Source organism: Onychostoma macrolepis, chromosome 12, assembly GCF_012432095.1.
Source record: "Onychostoma macrolepis isolate SWU-2019 chromosome 12, ASM1243209v1, whole genome shotgun sequence".
Taxonomy (NCBI): Eukaryota; Metazoa; Chordata; class Actinopteri; order Cypriniformes; family Cyprinidae; genus Onychostoma; species Onychostoma macrolepis.
The window spans coordinates 14,610,726-14,633,287 of NC_081166.1; the positions used below are offsets into that span (position 1 = coordinate 14,610,726).

At 37.6% G+C, this 22,562-nt stretch overlaps 1 long non-coding RNA gene across 3 annotated transcripts; it reads right to left on the reverse strand.

Annotated features, from left to right (window-relative positions):
• Positions 1–9,699: 9,699 nt before the first annotated feature.
• On the reverse strand, positions 9,700–22,235 carry LOC131551176 (uncharacterized). 3 transcript variants are annotated; one of them, XR_009273709.1, is made up of 4 exons: positions 22,117–22,175; positions 20,696–20,799; positions 10,931–11,149; positions 9,700–10,813 (listed from the first exon to the last, which is right to left on the reverse strand). It is a non-coding gene; the product is annotated as an uncharacterized LOC131551176 (long non-coding RNA). The 3 variants fall into 3 exon arrangements; XR_009273707.1 differs by lacking the exon at positions 22,117–22,175 and adding an exon at positions 20,973–21,131; XR_009273708.1 differs by lacking the exon at positions 20,696–20,799 and having other exon boundaries at positions 22,117–22,235.
• Between the last annotated feature and the right edge of the window lie 327 nt (positions 22,236–22,562).

Consider the following 22,562-nt stretch of genomic DNA (forward strand, 5'->3'; position numbering starts at 1 on the left):
TCCGGTGCTTCTCCATCCGGATCAGATTCTGGGTCAAACTAAAAAGCTTGAAGGACTGTGTGTCTACGAGTCATTGCGATACATCCACTGTCAACATTAGCGCATGGTAGCGCAAGCTGGTTAAGGCCACACACCCACCCTCCACCTTGCCCCGCCTCTCTCCTCCTCATTAGCATTTAAAGCTACAGACACAGAAAAGGCACGTCCTAAGGAAAGCTCATTGTGGGACTGGCTCATAGTGGCTGAAATTCTGCACCAAGGCTGAATTTCGGGATACAGACTTCAGATTCAGTATTAGGGACCACTTAGGCCTATATAAAAGCATCCAAAAAGCAGCATGTCATGGGACCTTTAATGTTTTGAATTTGTCTAAAATTTATATTTTGTTTACTCAACATTGCTGTCATTTCCAAAACTTTTGTTTATGAAGTAAACTCATGGGTAAGCACATCTTAACAGAACAATTAAAAGATCAGAAATCATTCCTTTTTTTAAATTTTTACAACATGACTGGTCACACATTATGCTAAAATCCATTTGAAGGTTGGTCAAAAATCTTTACTACTGGATTTGTTTTAACATAGATGCAACAGTTAAGTTTTGAGGAATTATCTTGGTAACACTTTAGAATAGGTAACACTTGTTAACTATTAACTACGACTTTTCCCTCAATAAATTCTTAATTTGCTGCTTATTAATAGTTAGTAAGGTAGGTGTTTGGGTAGGATTAGGGATGTAGAATAAGGTCATGTAGAATAAGGCATTAATATGTGCTTAATTAGCACTAATACATGCCTAATATTCTAGTAATATGCATGCTAATACGCAACTAACAGGTGTAACCGTAAAATAAAGTTCTAATGAAAATAAAGAAGAGTAAAGAAAATCAAATCATACAACACAGAATAAGGTCAAGTTTGGCATAGATGTACTACTCCAGTGACTTTTGACCTCTCATTTTCCCCACTATGTTTGCTTACGACTGTGTGTGAGTTTGAGGGAGAAGATGGTGGAGCGGTTTATCTCACTCTAACCTGTCCAATCTTTCCAGGTCTGTTTGCTCACGCTGACACACAACACTGCTGCTAACGGCTAATGACCGAATGATAAACGGATGCGTGTACGCTTGCACACACAAACACAAAAATATGTGAGGAAGACTAATGTGAAAAGCCACAGTGCAAACACACACAAGCACAGCCTCTGTTTATTGTCTATTGTCCATGGGGCTTCTGTTTTTTTCACAGAAGCATGAGAAAGAAGATGGATATGTTTACATACACGGCGACAGCTTTAAACACATTGTTTAAAATAGCATCTGTGGGATAATCTCCCAAAAGTCACCACAGATACAGTAGTACAAGGAAATATCAAATGCAGATTCTTTAATATAAGGCTAGTTTTAGAAACATTCTAACATAAGCTCATTGAAAACTTCAAAAAACACATACACACACATACATAAAATTCACTGCAGTTTCAAACTAAAATTAACTGACCAGTATAGTGGCAGTGAAACACCAACAAGTTGTAGCCCTTTTCACACCATTTACAGATTATTGATTTATAAATAATTATTTTCTTGCAGTTTCTTGCAAAATACTATGACCATAGCGCATGATTTGTAAAATTTTGAAATATTTTGATGCTTGCATCACATAATCAGCTCCATACTGCATGTATGGTTTTTCTGTTGTAGTAAACTTGCTCAGTAGTTTACCTGGTACAGCGCCGTACAGCATTCAGTGACTTGCAGAATCAAGCTAAAATGGCATAGATTTTATTCCATGTTTGCTTTTGTTAACAATAATGGTTTAGGGTCAGGTTTAATGTAGGTATTTTCAAATGCAGTTGCGTTAACCTCCAAATGAGCACCACTCATCGGACAATTAAATTCTGAACTGATGCAATACATACAACAACCAATGTAATTGAAATTTTATCTGTGTCAGATTAAACTAAACATGCTTTTAGGGCCACTCACTGGACATTAGCCTTGAAAGTGTCATGAAATGTTGCCACAGGCATGTTTTTCCAATGAGCCTAAATCTACTTTTTTGCTTTGCTCTAAAATTACATTATCAGATTTAAAGAAATAGTGTTAACACTTTAGTAGAGGGACCAATTCTCACTATTAACTAATTGCTTATTATTAACATATTGGCTGTTTATTAGTGCTTATAAAGCACATGACGATATGCTACATCCCTAATCCTGCCCAGTACCTAAACTTAACAACTACCTTACTAACTATTAATAAGCAGCAAATTAGTAGTTTGTTGAGTCAAAGGTCATAGTTAATGGTTTGTTAATAGTGAGAACTGGACCTTAAAATAAAGTGTGACTGAAATAGTTCACCTACTGTAGTAGTTCAAATGAAAATCCCATTATCATTTATTCATCTCCTTGTCATTCCAAACCAGTATGTGGAACAGAAAAGAAGATATTTTGAAGAATGTTTAAGTGTTCTGTCTATACAGTGATACAGAGTCCCACTGACTTTCATTGTATGGACAAAAAAGTATCTTGCTTTGTGGTCCAGAGAATAAAGAAAGTCACCCAGATTTGGATCAACACGAGGGTGAGTAATTTTCATTTGTGGATAAACTAAAGGAACATCAACCACTATAACACAATATGCAATGTGTAACAGCGGCAGACGTTTATGAGGTAGATTTTTAAACATCCTCTGCTTAAGTACACATCAAAATGCCTGCACTTTAAAACCACGAAGACACGTACGACTTTAAACAAAGATTACAAACATTGGTAAAGCCATACAAACAAGAATAGCAATTAGCGTTGAACTAGCCGATGCGCAGCTGTGTGTGGAATGAAACAGTGGGGTTCTCTATGGGAAAATAAGCGCAAATCCTAATTTAGTCAGGACGGCCATTTGAAGCTCCGGCCTCTCTTCATCTCACTTATCAAGCCATCGGATATAGCTGATGTTATTTTTCTCCTCTTTTTCATGAAACATGAATAGCGCCTCTGTCATTTAAGGAGGCAGAGAGAGATGGAATGTGTACGTGTGTGTTTATACGGGGTGTGCGTCGAACGTCGGTTTGTGCGAGCGTGTTTGGGGGGAGTCTGTCAGTCTGGGTGCTAGAAGGGGTCTGGGATGTCTCCTTCCTGCTGACTTCCTTATCGCCATGGAGATCCTGAATCTATGTGTCTCTGGTGTCCACCGCTGCTCCCAAGGCACACACAAACATTCATTCTCACACAAATACGTACACACACACACTCCTCAGAGACTCGGGACGGGATGCAGGAAGCTGTCCTCCATCTCGCTTGAAGGTAGGCCCCTGGTAAAAGAGCTTCCAGAGGGTGTATGTGTGTTAAAGTTCTTTGGTGGGGCCCCAGAAGCGAGCTGATCGTTTGTTTTCAGAGCCATTACTATGACAGACTGTTTACTGAGAGGGGCAGATTACAGTTGCTCTCTGCACTGCAGTGTAAACAGTATAAGCAGCCACACCAGCACGACTTACTGTTATTAATGAAGAGCACCTCCTCCCTTTCTACTTATTTACCTCATTTATTTACCACACTCATGATTCATCATACTCTTGAATTGCTTGCATTCTTAAATGTCACATGAAATGGCTTGATGAGCACAGTTGTTTGTCCTGTGCTGGTGCATTTCCTTTTGAAACAGGAAGTTAAAAAATCCAATACCCTTTTACATCACACTCACCAGCATGCACCAGGAAACCAGGAAAAGTCGTAGCTAATAGTGAATTAAGTGTTGCCCATTCTAAAGTGTTACTGAAATAAGATGCATTATATACACTGTATAATGGTAACTCTTTAGTTATGGACCAGTTTCTATTAACTAGTTGCTTATTAGCATGCATATTACTAGCATATTGGCTGTTTATTAGTACACAGTAAATTCCCCAGTGTTAAATCAACACTGCTTGGTGTACATATGGGAACCAAGCGGTGTTGATTTAACACCGGGAAATTTATTGTATACTTATAAAGCACACATTCTGCATGACCATATTGTACATCCGTAATCCTACCCGAGGAATACACCTAAACTTAATAACGACCCTACTAACTTTTAATAAGCAGCAAATTAGGAGTTTAATGAGGCAAAAGTTGTAGTTAATAGTTAGATAATAGTGAGAACTGGACCTTAAAATAAAGTGTGACCTGTAGGCTATAACTACATAAATTCATATTACACTGTAAAAAGTGAAAGTTGACTTAACTTAATAACTTTAAGGCAACAGATTTCCTCAATTTTTTTAAGTTAAGTCAGCTGATCACTTTTTACAGTGTATATACAGTAATATTCTGATATATTTTAAAATAACTGTTTTATATTTTAATATATTTTAAAACATTATTTATTCCTGTGCTGGCATGCAGTCTTCAGTGACCCTCGATCCTTCAGAAATCATTGTAATATGCTGATATGTTACTAAAGAAGGATTTGTTATTATGTGGACTGAAGTAATTTGACTTTTCACTCTAACTATAGAGTATTTTCACTCTCACTATAGAGTATTTAATTTTTATTTTAAAAAAATAGAGTAACTTTAGGGAAAAAATAAATAAATAATAGCCATTTTATTAAAACAAAAAGTTGCTTTTTTAAAAAAAATACAAATTCTTTACAAATTCTCTCCTGATCATTCAAAGGCTAGTTTTATAGCTGGTATTTTATATAAATGAAATCAATTAAATTTTCACGTCATGTTTTTCCATTATTTTCCACTATTTAATAAACAAAGTAGTATCTCAAGTTACAGTACATGAGAATAAATGCTGGTTGTGGTGTAAATAACAAGAGCATGGAACATGGGTCTTTTTTCATATATATATATATATATATATATATAAATAATATTCACATAATTATTGAAATTATTTATTCTACTTTTAAAAATAGGTTTTTAATTTATCAATCAAATTTTCTAGCAAATTTTCATGACTGGAACTCAAGGTCTGGGGCAAGAGAAAAACAGTAACATTTATATATAAATGTCATTTAGAAAGTACCCAAAATTAATTGAAGACATGAACGTCTTAGTGTGACCTTCAAATAATAGAAAAATAAAAAATAAAAAATGTGTTACTGTTGCTGTTGTGCCATATGTCAGAGCACTGCCCAAAAGCCTATAATAGCTTGGACAAAAATTTGTTAGTTTTAATAAAAATCTCCTCCTGGGACATAAGTGTCAACGGTTGAAGAAACACCCATACACAGGTGTGTGTTCTCATGTTTTTAAGGCACACTGTAGTGGTGTATTGATATTTCTTATTCAGCTGTTGATTATGATCAGACTCTGATTCATGGGAAAAAAGGACGTATATGGCATCCTACTATTTGGATACCAACAGGAGAAAGAGGGAGAGGACACGAGAGAAAGTTCTGGAAAGCCAGCATGGTAGTTTGGTGCCAGACCGGATAGCGTTCCGGATGCCGCTCCACCTGGGAAAGTGACTGAAGTGGAGCAACCCTGGAAAAATAAGGGGGGTAAATTAGGACGATAATTAAAACAGAGTGCTGACAGAAGAAGAGAAGTTCAGCCAAGAGTCTGGCACAACAAACACTCAGTGCCCTGAGACGTCGGTCCAGTCGTGCCTACAGACTGGAAGATTTCAGGACACGTCACAAAACCACCAATGGTATACTTACGGAGCAAATAAAATGCTGCAGACATGACTTTTCTGATGTCAGTTAAGACCTCCAGACATTTGTTTATGGAAAAGGCATTTCCTTCAACAGGAATTGCTAGAGCATGCAGCAATTGTGTGTTTGAATCTTAATTTTTGAGACCATGCACACATCTAAAGACATTTAGACAGGTTCTATTTGCCTAGTCATTTGGATTTTAATATTAAACGCAGGCCTGGGGAAGTTTACCCTGCATCAAGAGTAACAGGAAATGCAGACACCACAGCATATTATTTTGAGAACGTCATCCTGACAGCAACCCTAGCAGCAAAGATGCATATGCATAAAGTGTTTTCAGCAAACAGAGCTGTTCTTTGTTTAGATGGCACACACTGCTCAGCACTCAGTCTCCATGTGTGTCTCCGAGGCCCTCAGTTTCTTTTCAGGCTTTCGTGTAGAGCAGACACTCCTCAAACACACCGGCCCACACGCATACACAAACACAATAAACAGTGGCGCCTGTCTTCATCTTCATTTATTCCCTGACCAAAAAACACACACACACGCAGTCACGCACATGCACCCGTACACACACAAAAACAGCCTTTCTCTGAGGAACGCAAATGCTAAAAAATCTGTGAGTGTTATTCATCGCTGAGGAGTCCCTGTCTGAGACAAATGGACAGAGACGCCATTCATCTGTTTGATTTACTGTGTGAAAAGCACACTTTATTTACACTGTGTTCACAGATTGGTCAGTTACACGTGTCCTTGAATCACTTTCTTACATGGGTTAGCTGGTGTCTTCACAAGTTCACTGACACTTTACCTACACATCGTGCATGAAAGGAAGTAAGTCTTACTGTTTAGTGACCCATTGGACCCGGCAGACACATGGTCTTTCCAAACAGAGCCTTCATTGACGCAAAGTGATAAAATCAGGCAGAAAAAACATTGAACGTTGAATAACATAGTGTATTAATGTTAGTTTTGTTCAGGAGACAGCCTACCGGAAACCTCTGGGATGTTTTTACAGAAAAAAATTACTCCACAGCTATCAATCCACACTGCACTGAGAAACTTTTCTAAAAATGGGGTATTCAATGGGGTACGTGAGTGACAGTTATTTCCTCTAATGCTTGACGTCTTTGGTTTATGTCTTGAATTGAAATTTATTTACTCTTTTTTCCAAAACTTGGTGAGCTTGCTTTTGTAAGGAATCTCACAAATGACCGAATTGGAATGCTCAACATTGGCAGGTGCTTCCTGTTTCAAGAGATATGCGTGATATGTTGCTAAGCTAACATACAAAATAGTTTAATTTATAAAATAACAATATACATTACCGCTTAAAAGTTTGGGACAAACTTTTATTTTCAAAAGAAATTGATACTTTTTAGCAAGAATACATTAAATCAGTCAAAAATGACAGTAAAAGCATTTATAATGTTACAAAAGATTTCTATTTCAAATAAATGCTGTTCTTTTGAACTTTATATTCATTAAAGAATCCTGAAAAAATGTATCACGAAAATATTAATTAGCACAGCTGTTTTCAACATTGATAATAATAATTAAAAAAAAGTTTCTTGAGCACCAAATCAGCATATTAGAATGATTTCTGGTGGATCATGTGGACACCGAAGACTGGGGTAATGTTGCTATCACAAGAAAAAAATGTGTTTTTAATATATAAAGAAAATTTTAAATTGTAAAAAAAAAAAAAAAAAAAATTATTCACAATATTTCTGTTTTTACTGTATTTTTGATCAAATGAAGGCAGCTTTGATAAGCATAAGAGACTTCTTTCAAAAACATAAAAATAAAATAAAAAAAACTTACTGTTCCCAAACTAAGAGCTGAACTTGTTACCTGACTGACTAGCCTCAAGGAAACAAATCAAACCAAACCAAACCACATTTATCATCACAAAAGTTTTGGTGTGCAATACATAACATCACTGCAGTGTCATCAGAGCTCCAAACGTTCAAGGTTAACCTAAAAACACAAAACAAACCGTAATTCTGTCAAGGAGACAAAACACTGTACTGTCTGAATGGAAGTCAATACAGGAGATGCATTGGAAAGCTGAATAAACTACTTTTATGTGGAAAAAGTTAGGCACAATAAATTGAATGACTGTCTGGTAATCTTCAACATGTCTGCCATGACACATTCATTGTAGAGTGAGCTATATTTGGGGTAAACTACCAAAGATATCACTTTTTTTTATAGAAGTCATAGTCAATTTTGCAACATGGGATCAGCAAATGTAACTGACCGTCATAAAAAAAATGAGTAAGCCAACATTTCCTTCACAGAAACTCTAATGCGTGACATCTTTAGTTTATCCAATAAATGCCTAGTGTCTTGCCCTCTATGTGAAAGTACTGCAATGGTCAACACAATAAGACATCATTAGAGTTTATTTGAAAAAGGCATGAATACAATTATATCAATAAACGTCTAAAGCATAGAAACTGCCATTTACTCAGACAATTCCAGCCCAACCCAAAGTTATGAAGACCAACCATTACCCTGGCCATTTTGTTCTGCTGATGACCATGGTAACAGGAAGGGAAGATGGGGCACAGAGGATAAGAGAGTGGAAGAGTGAGTGGGAAGAGCGAGGGAAGAGGCGAATAAAGAAAGAGGAATAGGGGGGTTTGGGGCCGGTAATGAGTTTTAGGAGCGGCAGGATGGAAACAGGATGAGAGTCTCCAAGAGACTCGTTTAATGCAGAACAGAGGGAGTTTTATACCCGCTTCTGAGGAAGACCTTTTTTGTTTTTCCACTTCCTCTCTCTCATTCGGGTTTGAAGGAATGAGAAGGTGGGCAGAAATGATTTGGCTCATTGTTCTGTTCGGCTGTGATTAGGGATATTTAATTCCAAATGCATTTCACAGAGTGGTTACAGCATGAGCAACATGTAATGAGAGCGTCACATGTTATCATCATTAATAATGTGCTAAAAGGTCATTCTTGTGTTCTTGATATTAATTGGAGTAGTTTATCCACTTTAAAGGGATAGTGCACCCAAAAATTTTAATTCTGCCATCTGCCATTTACTCAACCTCATGTCATTCCAAACTTGCAACTGACTTTATATCTTTCTTCTGTGGAACATAAAAGATAATTTGAGATTTTTTTTTTAGTGTTATTATTATTATTATTATTATTATTTTAATACAATGAAAGGCAAAGCTCACCAAAACTGTTTGGTTTATCAACATTCTTAAATATATCATCTTTTGTGCTCTGCAGAAGAAATAAATTCATACAGGTTTGGAACTACACAAGGGTGAGTAAATAATGACAGAATTTTCATTACTGGGTAAACTATCCCTTTAAATCAAACTTAAATTAGAGATGGGAAAGATTTAGGAAAACCACTATTCACACACACACACACACACACAAGTTTAGTCAGGAGTGACTCTCGCAGCAGGAAGTTGACTTATTAGATCTACTTTCTTAAGAAGCCAGGGGTGAAAATAGATTAAAGCCCACCCTGCCGAGTGAGACAGAGACAGAGTGTGTGAGTGTGCGAAAGAGATGAAAAGTTCTTCAAAGCTGTATCATAAAGTATCTGATTCTAGTGCTTCAGATAACACATCTAACAAAACACACACATTCTTGTGTTTGAGGACACGAGTGTGAGGAGAGGAAATGATAATGAAAAACACACGGTTTGACGTGATGGCAGGTGACATGTTCATATACCTAAAACAGCTTTTTACAAAGTCACCCGAATATAAATGTGATGACAAACTGAAACAGCTTTACAACGTGCTTCCCAGGAGAACCACCATCACATCTTAAATTAAGCTTATTTTGCTACTGGCAAGAAGTTTTTTCTTGTTTTAAGAATAAATTCCATTCAAGATATACAAAAGGAAAGGGAATTGCATTAAACTGATCAATTGCATATCAGTGCAGTTCTTCTGAACTTTATATTTATAAAAGAATTCTGACTGACAGTTTTCACAAAAAGTAGCACAACTAAACAGCACAACTGAAATATTATCTTGAGCACCAAATCAGCATAATAAAATGATTTCTTAAGGATCACTTAAGACTGGGGTAATGACTACTGAAAATTCAGTTTTGCCATTACAGGAATAATAACATTTAAAAAAATAAAAAAATAAATAATAATAATAAAATAAAATAATTGTAATGACATTTTACAATATTACCGTTTAGATATTTATTGTATTTTTGATTAAATAACTGCAGCCTTGGTGAGCATAAGATGCTTATTTCAAAAACATTAAACAGTCTTACCGACCCCAAACTTTTGAACGGTAGTGTATTCTCTAAAAATGATATTGAAATCTTTTATGTATAAAAATGCTATTTTTATTCTCAAGAAAATGTTACTGTGCTTACTGATGCCTATAAAATGTCCATAAAAATGATGTCCTGGGACCCATAAGTTTTCGTGACAATGCCAAACACATTAAAATATATTGTTATTTAATCTAAAAAAATTTATTAACATACTTTGATGAAAAAAAACTCCTTGACCAGAAAATCAACAGGATACAATAAATTCTTAAATAAGCACATGAGCATTGATGACTTCAGTTCAAGGAGGAAATGAACTGTGTAAGAGAAATGAAGAAGTGTAAAATGAAATGAACGACAGGCCAGACACAGGATGTTCTTACTGATGCTGAAACGCTAATGCGGTTTTTGTTTCCTTTCTTTTTCTGTCCCTCTATCAAAGCAAAAGGAGTCAGTCTGACTCTGGAGTGTTTATGCATCAGAGGCTGGCACCAGCGGAGATAAAAGAGATTTTATCCAAATAGCGCAGAGAGGACAAAACGGGCACAGGGACAGTGAATAGCTGTACACTGACTCACTTCACCTATTCATTCATCCATCTATTGATGTTTTTCTCCAATTCTCTCTCATTTTTGTTTAGAACTGGTATATGCTACCAAAATATTGTCAGGAACACACACTTTATTTTACCTTTCCCATACAAAGAACCACAAATGGCCTGAAAAAGCCTCAGATTCTTAACTGATGTATTCAGTCAACAGAAGTTTGCCAACCGTAAAACAGGATGCAGATTTCCCAACACTCTCAACCATGTAGTTCATGAGCCTTGGCTCCAGGTGAAAGGACAACAGTCTACACTGTCCACATGTTCTGCAAACAGATAAAACTGTCCTGCCAGTGTAAACAGAAAGAAAGAAAGAAAGAGCATTTATTATGAAATAAGCATTTTAAATGGGTGTTCACCAAAATATCTGTTTGAAAGCTTTCTATCACTCTCGAATCGCTCACTTTCATATTTCATAGAGACCCCTCCGGCTCATTCCCCAGTGGGACCCCATGTCCGTTATCGCTGTACTTGGGGCAGAATTCTGTCTTTCTTCTCTTCAAAAGCTCCCGACTGTCCAATCTCTCCAGTTATCTTTTTCTTCCTCTTTCTTTTTCGCTCCCTCACTTCCCATGGTGGTCTGTGCGTTGGCAGACCGCGGGAGGCAGATGACTCTTCCCTCTCTTTGAAATGAGAGAGAGAGAGCGAAAGCGAGGTAGAGAAAGGGTGAGAGAGTCAACAGTGTAGACATCAAACACGGCAAAGTCACGACAAAGGACATTTAGGAAAGAACTTTTGATCTGTTCCACACTCCACCTCCCTCTGCCCTCTTTAAACCTGCCTATTAAAGGTGTAACTCGAACCAGGCTTGTTGGCACAAGAGGAGACATGTTTGGGCTACGATTACTCAGCTCAGGTCAAAGGTCATTGAATGGGTCTTGTTAGGTACACATGGGACTGTAACAGAGTTTAACTTGTGAATTTATAAAAACATTTTGAAAAAGACTAATTGATTTGTTTTTAAAGGGGTAGTTCACCCCAAAATGAGAATTTGATCATAATTTAAACCCGTTTGACTTACTTTCTAATGTGGAACAAAAACAAAAGAAGTTTAGCAGAATGTTTAAGCTGCTCTTTTCTATTCAATGACAGTGAAAAAGAATTTGTAAACATTGAATTTGTGTTATTAAAAATGTTTTTGCTAATTGAAAAAAAGCTGTAATAACATAAAATATAAATATTAGCACTAAATTAATGCTTAAAAAAACAGAAATGTTTTCTTGAAAAATAACTGAAATACGTTGAAGTACTAAGATTATTCAAATAAAATTTAAATAAAAAAGTTAAATAGAAATACTAATAAAATGACAAAAAAAGTGAAAATATTAAAATAATTCAAATTATTAATAAATACTATATTAGTATATAAATAATACTAAGTAACACTGACCCATACAATAGCTTTATGTGAGGAAAGACCTAAATGCAGTTGTAAATTGCTATTCATTTCTATTTGCTGCAGTTAAATTACATGACTATTATACTGACTTCATATTATATTATATATGACTTCAGAAGACTGCAAACATAGCACAAGAGTCATAGACTACTATTATGGCACTTTTATGAAGATTTGTATGGTAATATGGTACTTTTTAGAGCTTGACAGCCACAGGACATTCACTTTCATTGTATATCCTTCTACACATCCCATTTTATATTTCAGAAATGTTATATACATATATATATATATTTCAATATCTATGTATATTCACAGGCCAATGAACACTTCGAGCTGCATGTGATTACGTTAAACCAATGTTTTGCTAATCTCACAAAAGAACACGAATCTACACAGTCACTTTGGCACAGTTGGAGAGATGGAAATAATCGGCAGGAGAGACGTGCTGCTCGCTTTCATTCTGCCACTGGAGAGAGGGAACAAAGGACAGAAGTCAAAGGTCAGAACTGCAGGCCTCAAACGAGTACAAGACAAAACATACAAACATACATATCAACACACACACAAAACTACAAGCATAAACACATAAAAACACCCACACACAATACACACACATGCATTTTATTATGGATTATTAAAATCTGGTTTTAATTTGTTGTGCAACAGGACCGTCTGTATACACTGCCGGTCAAAACTTTGGAAGATTAACATTATTTCATTTTTAGAAAGGCTACATTTATTTGAGAAACAGTAATGCTATGAAATATTTTTACTATTTCAAATAACTTTTCTATTTTAATGTATTTTAAAATGTAATTTTGTTTTTCTTTTTAAATTTTTCTTTTTTACTTTTTTGTGGAAACAGTGTTACAATTTTGCAATTTTATCTTTACTGTCACTTTTGATCAATAGAATGTATTCTTGCTGAATAAAAGATTGATTAATGTTAATAAATATAAATATTAAGCAGCAAAACATTTGATATTAGGATATTATTAAGCCATTTTCAACACTGATAATAATTAAAAATGTTACCATATTAGTGGTTATGGTATTGTATCACTACTGTATATTAAATGTACAAATTTTCTCTTTTAAACCTGATGTGCATTTTTTGACACCAAACTAGACATTTGCAACTTAGTACACTAATGGCAAAGCAATTGCACTATAGTTTTAAAGGGGATATTTGAGGTATGAGAGGATATGAAGTCAGCAGTTTGTATATAACACTTTCATCCGAGACAAGTGTGGACAAAGGAGAGTCCTATTAACAAACTTTGAAAGAGATTAAAGGGACCAATGCCTGATTCAAATGCTGCTGAAAGCCCAATGAAAGAAAAACCACACCAATAAATGTCAGCAATTTAAGAGCTGCCACAAACAAACGCTCAAGGACAGTGGGGTTGTGTTTACTCTCTGCTTGGCCTGTGTTTTGGTGTGCATGTGTATGCTAGCATTCATTCTTGAAACTTTCAGGGAGCATGTCTCTACAGGGTGTGTCATAAGCATGTAATCTTGGGAGAGTGCTCATAAAATGTCCTAAAAGCTTTCTAAGGGTCAGTGTTTGAGTAAGTGCACGTGTTTGTTTAACCATCTTTGTGTGCGGTTTATGTTTCTTAGGGTCTCGGGCGTTATGTAATGCATGTCTTCTGCAACTTATTAAGGCTTTCAGTGATGTTTGTATGTGTGTGTTTCTGCATGTGTCACATAGCAACCTGGTGGTCATGTTCAGTATGTGTTTTGGCTGGAACTGCATAACTATGCTTAAAGCAAAAAAATAATTTACTCACCTTTATGCCATTTGAAACATGCATGACTTTTCACACAATAAAGGACTTATATAGAGCAGAATACCAAAGCTGTTCTTTCCATATAATGAATATAAATAGTGACCACAATTTTAAACTTAAACTTGTTCCTCACACATGCTATTGAATGACTTCAGGAGACTTGGAATAAAGCGAAACAAGTTCCATGACTTACAAATATGATGGTTTTTTAATTCTTTTTGGTCACTATCTACTTTACGGAAACAAGCATCATGAACATTCTTCAGGAATGAAAGAAAGTCATACGAGTTTGCAAAAACATGAGGGTGAAATAAAGACAAAACTTCCATTTAAAGTGAATTGTCTCTTGAATTCCAATATTCTTGCAGTCCACTAAAAATCCCCTTGTATCCAGATAATGGTCTGTTCAATCTGTAGTGAGATGGAACCATTAAGGAGGAGAAGGGCACCAGATAACATTCCTAGACAGAGTAGACAATAGTTTTAGAGACAAGGGCATTTGTAGCTGTACTTGCCAGAGAAGGGTCATGGTATCTTAAGTGAGCATTTGAGAGATATTAAGAAACTTGTTTTGATGCATCCCCCACTTTTTTAAACACACACACACACACACACACACACACACCGATGTTTGTTTCTGAATTGTGGGGACTTTCCATAGACTTCTTTTACTTTTATACTGACCAAACAATACTTTTTATACCCAAACCTACCCCCTTACAGAAAACCTGTTTGCATTGTTACACTTTCAGATAAACATCATTTACTTTTTTTAATTAAAAAAAATTTCCCCTCGTGGGGACCGCAGGCCAGTCCCCCAATGTCAAAATTTTCAGGTTTTACTATCCTTGCGGGGACATTTGGTCCCCACAATGTAGCATAAACAAGTACACACACACACACACACACACACACACACACACATTACCACATTAAAATTTGGGTTCGCTGAGATTTGTTAATGTTTTAAAAATATAGAAAATACATGACAAACAAATATACACACAAACACACATGCACTTAATCTATCCATCTGTCTTGCCCTCCATTACACTATTGGTGGTCAAGTATGCGACTAAGTAAAGAGGTGTGCTTCAGTTTGAACTGTATCTCAGTCTCACTCAGTAGCTCCAGGCAGATTGTCTGTGGCCAGACTCTAAAAGCCCAGGAGAGAGGCTCCTATCTCAGCCACACTCTCCAGCTCCTCTGCATTTGCTCACTACCAGATAGCACAGAAGTATAGCCAGCTATGTGTCTACGTATGGGTGGATGCATGTGACATCATTGAAATAAATGTGTGTGTCCTGCGGTTACTATGAAGGCAGATGGTCATGCATTCAGAGCCGGTGTGATCATATGAGAGACTGTAGCGTCTGCCTCACAAACCCAATAACACAGAAAACAGACTTTTGTCTAACATGCAGTTGCTCACAAAGATAAACATATAAATGCTTTTTCAGCATGCCAGGTGGATGTTGGTGTACAACTTCAACAGCAGTAATGAGCTGGTTATATAAAACTGATATCATGTTTTAAAATAAAAACAAAGCAGTACAGGCCCCAATGTAATTTTTTTTTGTTATTTCTTGCTCAGGGGTAAAGCTTCGGGACGCACAGACGGGGGAAGCGAGCTGGCGCTCATGAAGCTCAGACAGCGCGGATTTAGAACGCCGCTACCCAGTAACCATCTGGCGAATCTTCGCTCTCTACCCAACAAAACGGACAAACTTCTTCTGCTCTCCCGGACAAATAAGGATTTCTCGCACTCTGCAGCTCTGTGTTTCACGTAAACCTGGCTGAACGATGGCATTCCGGACAGTGCGTTAAGTCTGCCGGGCTTTCAGCTGTTCAGAGCGGATCGCGATGCAGAATCAACGGGGAAATCGTGCAGCAGCGGGACATGCTTTCACATCAATGAGAGGTGGTGTACAGATGTAACGGTGTTAAAGAAGATGTGCTGTTCCGATCTAGAAGCGCTTTTCATTAACTGTAAGCCTTTCTACTCGCCGCGGGAGTTTCACTTGTTCATTCTCGTGAGTGTTTACATTCCACTGCAAGCGCACATGAGCTCAGCTTTACAGAAACTCGCTGATCAGGTCACAGACACAGAACAAAAACACCAGGACTCTGTTTTATTCATTCTCTGCGACTTTAATAAAGCCAATCCGTGAACTGCCAAAATACAAACAGCACATCACATGTACAACCAGAGACAGTAATATATTGGATCACTGTTACACAGCAATAAAAGATGCATTTCTGTCAGGAGCACTATCGTCAAAGATGATTGACAATTAGCATACAGTTTGGATTGGCGGTATGGTTCTGTTCTGGGCAAGAACTCCCTGTGCATCCATGCAGCCTAGCATGCATGAGAGCAGGGAGAGCAGTGATAGCAAATCTCAAAGCCTTGATCAACAATGATGTTGCCCTTAACCAATGACCAAAACAAATATTTTGGCCAAACCCACATAACCTGTAGCAACAAGCATGTTGCCTTCAACAGATGTCTTAATCAAACACTATAGAATACCCAAGACGTGTCACTCGTATAGCTTTAAATGGGGAAAAAAATAAATAAAATGCAACGCTCAATATGGCCACTCAACCGCAGAAAGCCCCGCCTTCTGAATGAAAGAGCCAATCGCTAATCGGTAAAGTGAGTGCGTCACTGCAACTGCCTTTACAAGTCCCGGTTGCTATAGAAACAGTCAGCGTTCTGAGACGTGCACTCAGGACTACGCATGCGCACTGGCTGATATAGCCTGAAAAATACACTTTTATAATGCTATTTGAGCAAAAGAAACAAAATTTATGATACAGTTGTTGTCAGATTTCTTTGGTGATTTCAAATGTGAAATTTTTATCGTAAGCTTAGTGAACAGTTTTGGAGAATTTGATGTTTCCCCATTCAAAGAGATAGGAGCTGCACTTGCATGCCCGAGAGGCATTTCAAAGTTGGCCGCCGAGTGACATGACTTGTCTTAAAGAGATTTTGACCTAATGAATATGTTGCTAATACCCTAAAAGCTTAACCAACACGTTCTCAATAACCCCAGATAGGCTTGAGAAAAACATGTTTCCAATTCAACTACAGCTTTAAGAACAAGCATGTTCTAAATAACGACCGGATTGCTCTGGAACAAGCATGTCCCCAATAACGACTAGGTAGCTTAAGAACAAGCATGTTCCCAATACGACTACGGTTTTTAGAACAAGTATGTTCCAATAACAACCAGATAGCTCTGGGACAAGCGTGTTCCCGACAATACAACTAGAACTAAGAACAAGCATGTTCCCAATACAACCAAGAGCTTAAGAACAAGCATGTTTCAAATATGACTAGACAGAACAAGCGCGTCTGATACCGGAGTAGAATCAATGCTGAAATGACGGCTGCATCCGAAACTGGAAAATGCTGCCTTTGGAAGACACATTTAGAAGAAGAAAGGCATGAAGACATGTCAAATCCAATGTTAGCCTTACTTCCTGCCTCCTGAGATACCTTCATTTGGCAAATATTTAAAGGCAGAATAGATGTATCCTTCGCTGCCTTGATACCCACAATCCTGTATGGTTGAGCAAAATAAAGATGGTGTCTGAAGTTATTTCTAGCGAGAAATCAGTATTAAGTAATTAAACATCTGCTTAGTTATCAACAAGCTCGTTCTATTTTGTTCTATATCACTGAACCGTTAAGCTGTCTCAGAAGCATGTTCGATATCAGTTTCATGACCTTCATGAACAAACACTGCCTGCAAGTCATTGGCTGAAAAGCAGCAAGGCAGCATGTCAGCAGCCAAGGTTTTCGGACGCAGACAACATCAACTGAACAACGACCGTTAACCATTTTCTTTTGGAGCGGTGTCGCAGCAGAAATGATTCCGTTTGCACCATGGTTGTTATTTTCTGCTGCTTAAATCTGTGCTGCAAGTACTATAAAATAAAGGTGACTTGACTGGGTTAAAGAGGACATAACACACAGTTTCAGCCAATCTCATGTTAATCTCGAGAACCTATAGTGTAGTATTGCATCATTCACATCTTCCGAAGAGTCTTCAGTTTAATTAGGTTTATAAAAGAAAGATACAGCTTACGATTCTCTCCGAAAACAAACAGCCGAGCTCCTGGAGGCGAGCCGTGAGCACTTACGAGCCGATTGGCAACAATCGCAGATCTTTGATGCAGTTTAACAGCAGCTCCTAGTCATGACGGGGATCTTTATCGCTGGGGCTGCTCTGTCTTTTAGTATCAAGCGATGTGCAAATCCATTGTCAGAATGTACCTTGTTAAAAACATTTGTCACCGAAATGACGGGAACAAACAAACACGTTTGTGAAACTCCGTTGCTGCCCCGGAAAACAAATTGCATCCACTGTTCACATAACACTGAATAAGGTTATCTTTTCCTCACATCCAAAAACACATCTTTAAAGACATTCTTCTCGAGCAAGTACTGCAGTGCTGCCGATGACTTCCGTACCATGAATGAAACGCGTTGAGCGGCATACTCTTGCTCTCGTTCAGGATGCTGGGTGCATGCGCCATTTAATTAGCTATTGAGCAATGAGAAAACTGCTGATAAACTGAGGGACCTTATATATGGATGCTTAGATAGGTGTTGTATCCCTATAGGTAGATGGGGATCAGCTGAGAGTCAGCTGATGAAAGCTTGACTAATGTGGCCTGCCAGAACTAACGCTACGCTTGATATCACTCTGTCCCACGGGCAGCTTTGGGGCTCTCTGACCACTGCCTGGTTCACCATATACCAACCTACAGGCAAAAACTTAAATCTGCTAAACCTGTATTAAAGACTGTAAAGAGATGGAGTTCGCAGACGACACTACAGTTATCGGCCTCATACAGGACGGTGACGAGTCTGCTTACAGACAGGAGGTTGAGCAGCTGGCTGTCTGGTGCAGTCTTAACAACCTGGAGCTGACTACACTCAAAACAGTAGAGATGGTCATGGACTTCAGGAAAAACCCCCCTGCACTCTCCCCACTCACCATCATAGACAGCACTGTGGCTGCAGCGGAGACATTCAAGTTCCTGGGATCCATAATCTCTCAGGACCTGAAGTGGGACACTCACATTGACTCCATTGTAAAAAAGGCCCAACAAAGGTTGTACTTCCTTCGCCAGCTGAGGAAGTTCAACCTGCCACAGGAGCTGCTGAAACAGTTTTTGCCATCTGGCCGGTGCTACAGAGCCCCAAATACCAGGACAGCCAGGCACAAGAACGGTTTCTTCCCCCAGGCAATCTACCTTATGAACAGTTAAATGTTCCCCACATTATGCAATAAAAATGTGCAATAACCTTATATTTATTTGTTAAGGCCCTTTCTTAACAAAGGCATAGGCCCTTTCTGACAGAGCATGCTGCACAACTTCTTGTCCAGGCCCTTGTCATTTCTAGGCTGGACTATTGCAATGCTCTTCTGGCTGGACTTCCGTCTAACACAGTCAAACCTCTACAAATGATTCAGAATGCAGCGGCACGACTGGTCTTCAACGAGCCCAAAAGAGCCCATGTTACACCTCTCTTTATCTCCCTGCACTGGCTACCAATCACGGCTCGCATCAAGTTCAAGACACTGATGCTTGCATATAGAACAACCACTGGCTCAGCACCCGTTTACTTGCACTCTCTATTAACAAACTACATCCCCTCCAGAAATCTGAGATCTGCTAGTGAGCGACGCCTCGTGATACCATCACAGAGAGGCGCAAAATCACTCTCTAGATCATTCTCATTCACCATTCCTGGCTGGTGGAACGATCTTCCCACCTCTATCCGGAATGCTGGATCCCTGTCAATCTTCAAGCAACAACTGAAAACTCATCTCTTTCGACAGCACTTGACTTCATCCTAAACTTAAAAAAAAAAAAAAAAATTATCTTTACTTATTCCTTCCTTTGGTAGTTTGTATTTATTTGAACAATGCCTGAGACTTGGTGTTGCAAGCACTTCGTATGTCTGATTGCCTCTTCAAGATTAATCGCTCTATGTATTCCCCAATTGTAAGTCGCTTTGGATAAAAGCGTCTGCTAAATGACTAAATGTAAAATGTAAATGTAAAATGTTACCACCTCCATCCTAGCACATCCCTGCATCTCATTCTATTCTATTCCATTCAATCATCTATAGCACAACTGTACATACAATTTATTTACTTTTAAATTTTTGTCTATTTATATTTATATATGTGTATTTTTTATTCTCATTTTATTTTTATTGTCTGTGTGTTCTTGTCTCGGTGTACTGAAAGCTTATGTCACTAAAACAAATTCCTTGTATGCGCAAGCATACTTGGCAATAAAGCTCTTTCTGATTCTTATTCTGATTCTGAAGTGGTTTGACTTTTGTTTGTTTTTTGTAAAAAAAAAATACACAATTTTTTAATACCACGATAATGTTAGAAATAAACATACCAAAACTCCTAATGTAATACATTTGCATAAGTATCCAAGCATTAAATTCCAAGTATCCTCAAGCCATACAGTATCATGGATTTGTGTGGCAATAACCTGAAATTTAAGTCATGAATCACTGAATTACTGACAAAAAAATAAAAAATAAAAAATCATGCAAACTGCTGCTATCAAATCACTAAGTTCAAATGGTGAACCAAATCAACTGGTTCATTTAAAATAATTGTCTCAGTGATTTGTATGCTGATCCTTTTCAGCTCACTTATTCATTCATTCATTCAGTCACAGTGGTTAACATCTTGTTGGAGGTGAAGATTAAAATAAGCACACATATACACATTCTGCTAGTAAAGAGACTACAAATGTTTCAAGAAAAAGAGTTTGTCCTTCAGTGCAGGTGGCTATTGGGTGTCTTGAAGTTTCTGAGATCAAGTGCACTGACTTTCTTAAACCTGTGGGTGGCACAAAGATCACCTAAGCGCTGTTGTGAACTTGTGATTTACTTAAGCTTGAATGCGTGTATGTGAGAGGATTACATTTTCACTCTGGACTTTATCCACTGCCAAGCTTTGCCAGTTGGTCACAATCAGACTAATGGAATGGAGTTTATCAGAGCAATATGAACTTTGACCTGTAAAGCCTAAACAAAACAAGACAGGACAGGGTGAGGTTCATAACTGACACTTAGCCTATCGTGTGTACAAAAATTCCCACAAACGCACACTCATTTTTAATTGAACACTGAATAGAAGGAAGATCAAGAGTGTCTTTTCCTGCCGCTGTAGGAAAGAATAAAAGCAAGGTATGACCTACCACAGAGAGGACAAAGAGATGACTCTGTAGCTGGTAAACTAAGACATTTGCTGAAACATGGGATGAAACACTGTCATCCATCTGAATTCTCTCTCATTCTGTCGCTCCGTCTTTCTATCTCACTTTCTTTCTGGTATCAAAGCGACATTGCTTTGGCTAATCAGCTACTCCTTTGATCCCTGTCTGTCAGGACCCCTGGGGACTCTGGGTTGCCCTTTTATCTGCCTGACTACTGGGTCCTTTCAGAGAAGAGAGTGATAATCTGATTAACTGTAATACTTATCCTAGAAAAAGAGAATAGAGAGAAAAAGAGATTGCAAGACAGAAGAGACAGAGAGAGCAGAAATTGTTTGGGTGGGTAGGGGTGTGGAAACTTTGTCTTTCAAACTATGAGTCCTCTGGTGAAAATTATACAAACAAAATGCCTAAAATTAACAACAGTGAACAAAATCTTAATTCTGGACATACAAATCAGACTAAAACTGGACTCGCAAAGACGAAAGTCTTAAATATATATAAACAAACACAAACACAAAGAAAGCCAGGAGGTTAGATTCACATACAAATGCTGAGCCAAATATCTTCCTGCAGTAAGTATAAGTGGCCTACTTTTACTGCTGTTTGTTTTCAGGATAATTAGTTTGGAAGGACAAAGTTGCTCTACCTACCCCAACCATCACCCCAAGCAAGTCATCAACTTCCTCCCTCTGTTTGTGCCAAGAACACCCACAAACAGTTCGCTGTCAGGCACCAGTGTTATTTTAGTATCACAGAGATACAGTTATAGTTCTTATTAATACTTTGGTTATATTTGTATTTCTGTTCTTTTTCCGTTTTAGTTATTTTACTATATAAAGTTAAACTAAATGAAACTGAGAAATCTTGCTTTGGCTACTAGCTGAAATAAAATAAGTATACTTTTGTATATTTTATTTCAGTTAGCATTTATTTTATTTCAAGTAACAAAAATGTGTTTTATGGTTTTAGTTTTAGTCAAGCACAGTGCAGAGTGTAGGACAAAACAATGAAGAGCAGAGAGATAGACAGAGGAAGAGAGAACAGGTCCAGACCTGGCCTGTGTGAAATCAGCAGATGGAATTAGATATGATGTCCTCTCAAGAAAATGTTTTAAATGGTCACTTACTTTAAGGGTGTTCTCTGACGGAGTACATGATGGATAGGAATGTGCAAGCAGGAGAGGCCATGGAGAGAATTGAAATCATGTGAGAAAACTTTGAATTGAATTTCTGAACTTTCTTGTTTGACTCATTGATTCATTGGTCAATGGCTGCCCATGTTTCTTATACTGACACCTAGTGGTATGGATGTAGTATTATGCAAATACAGTAGTACTAAGTTTCTGATATCATTGTAGAAATGTGCTAGTCGCAGTCAGATATTCATTTATTTTGTAAAGTGTCCAATAACCGGGTTTAATGAGATAAAGACTAAAGAAATTAACTGGTCGTGTGATCTCAAAATGACAGTTCCCACGAGGCAACTTTTTTTAAATGTAAAATAAAACAGCTTTTATTTGCTTGCTATATTTAAAATAATATTCTTCATAGCATTATCTGATATACCAGCAAA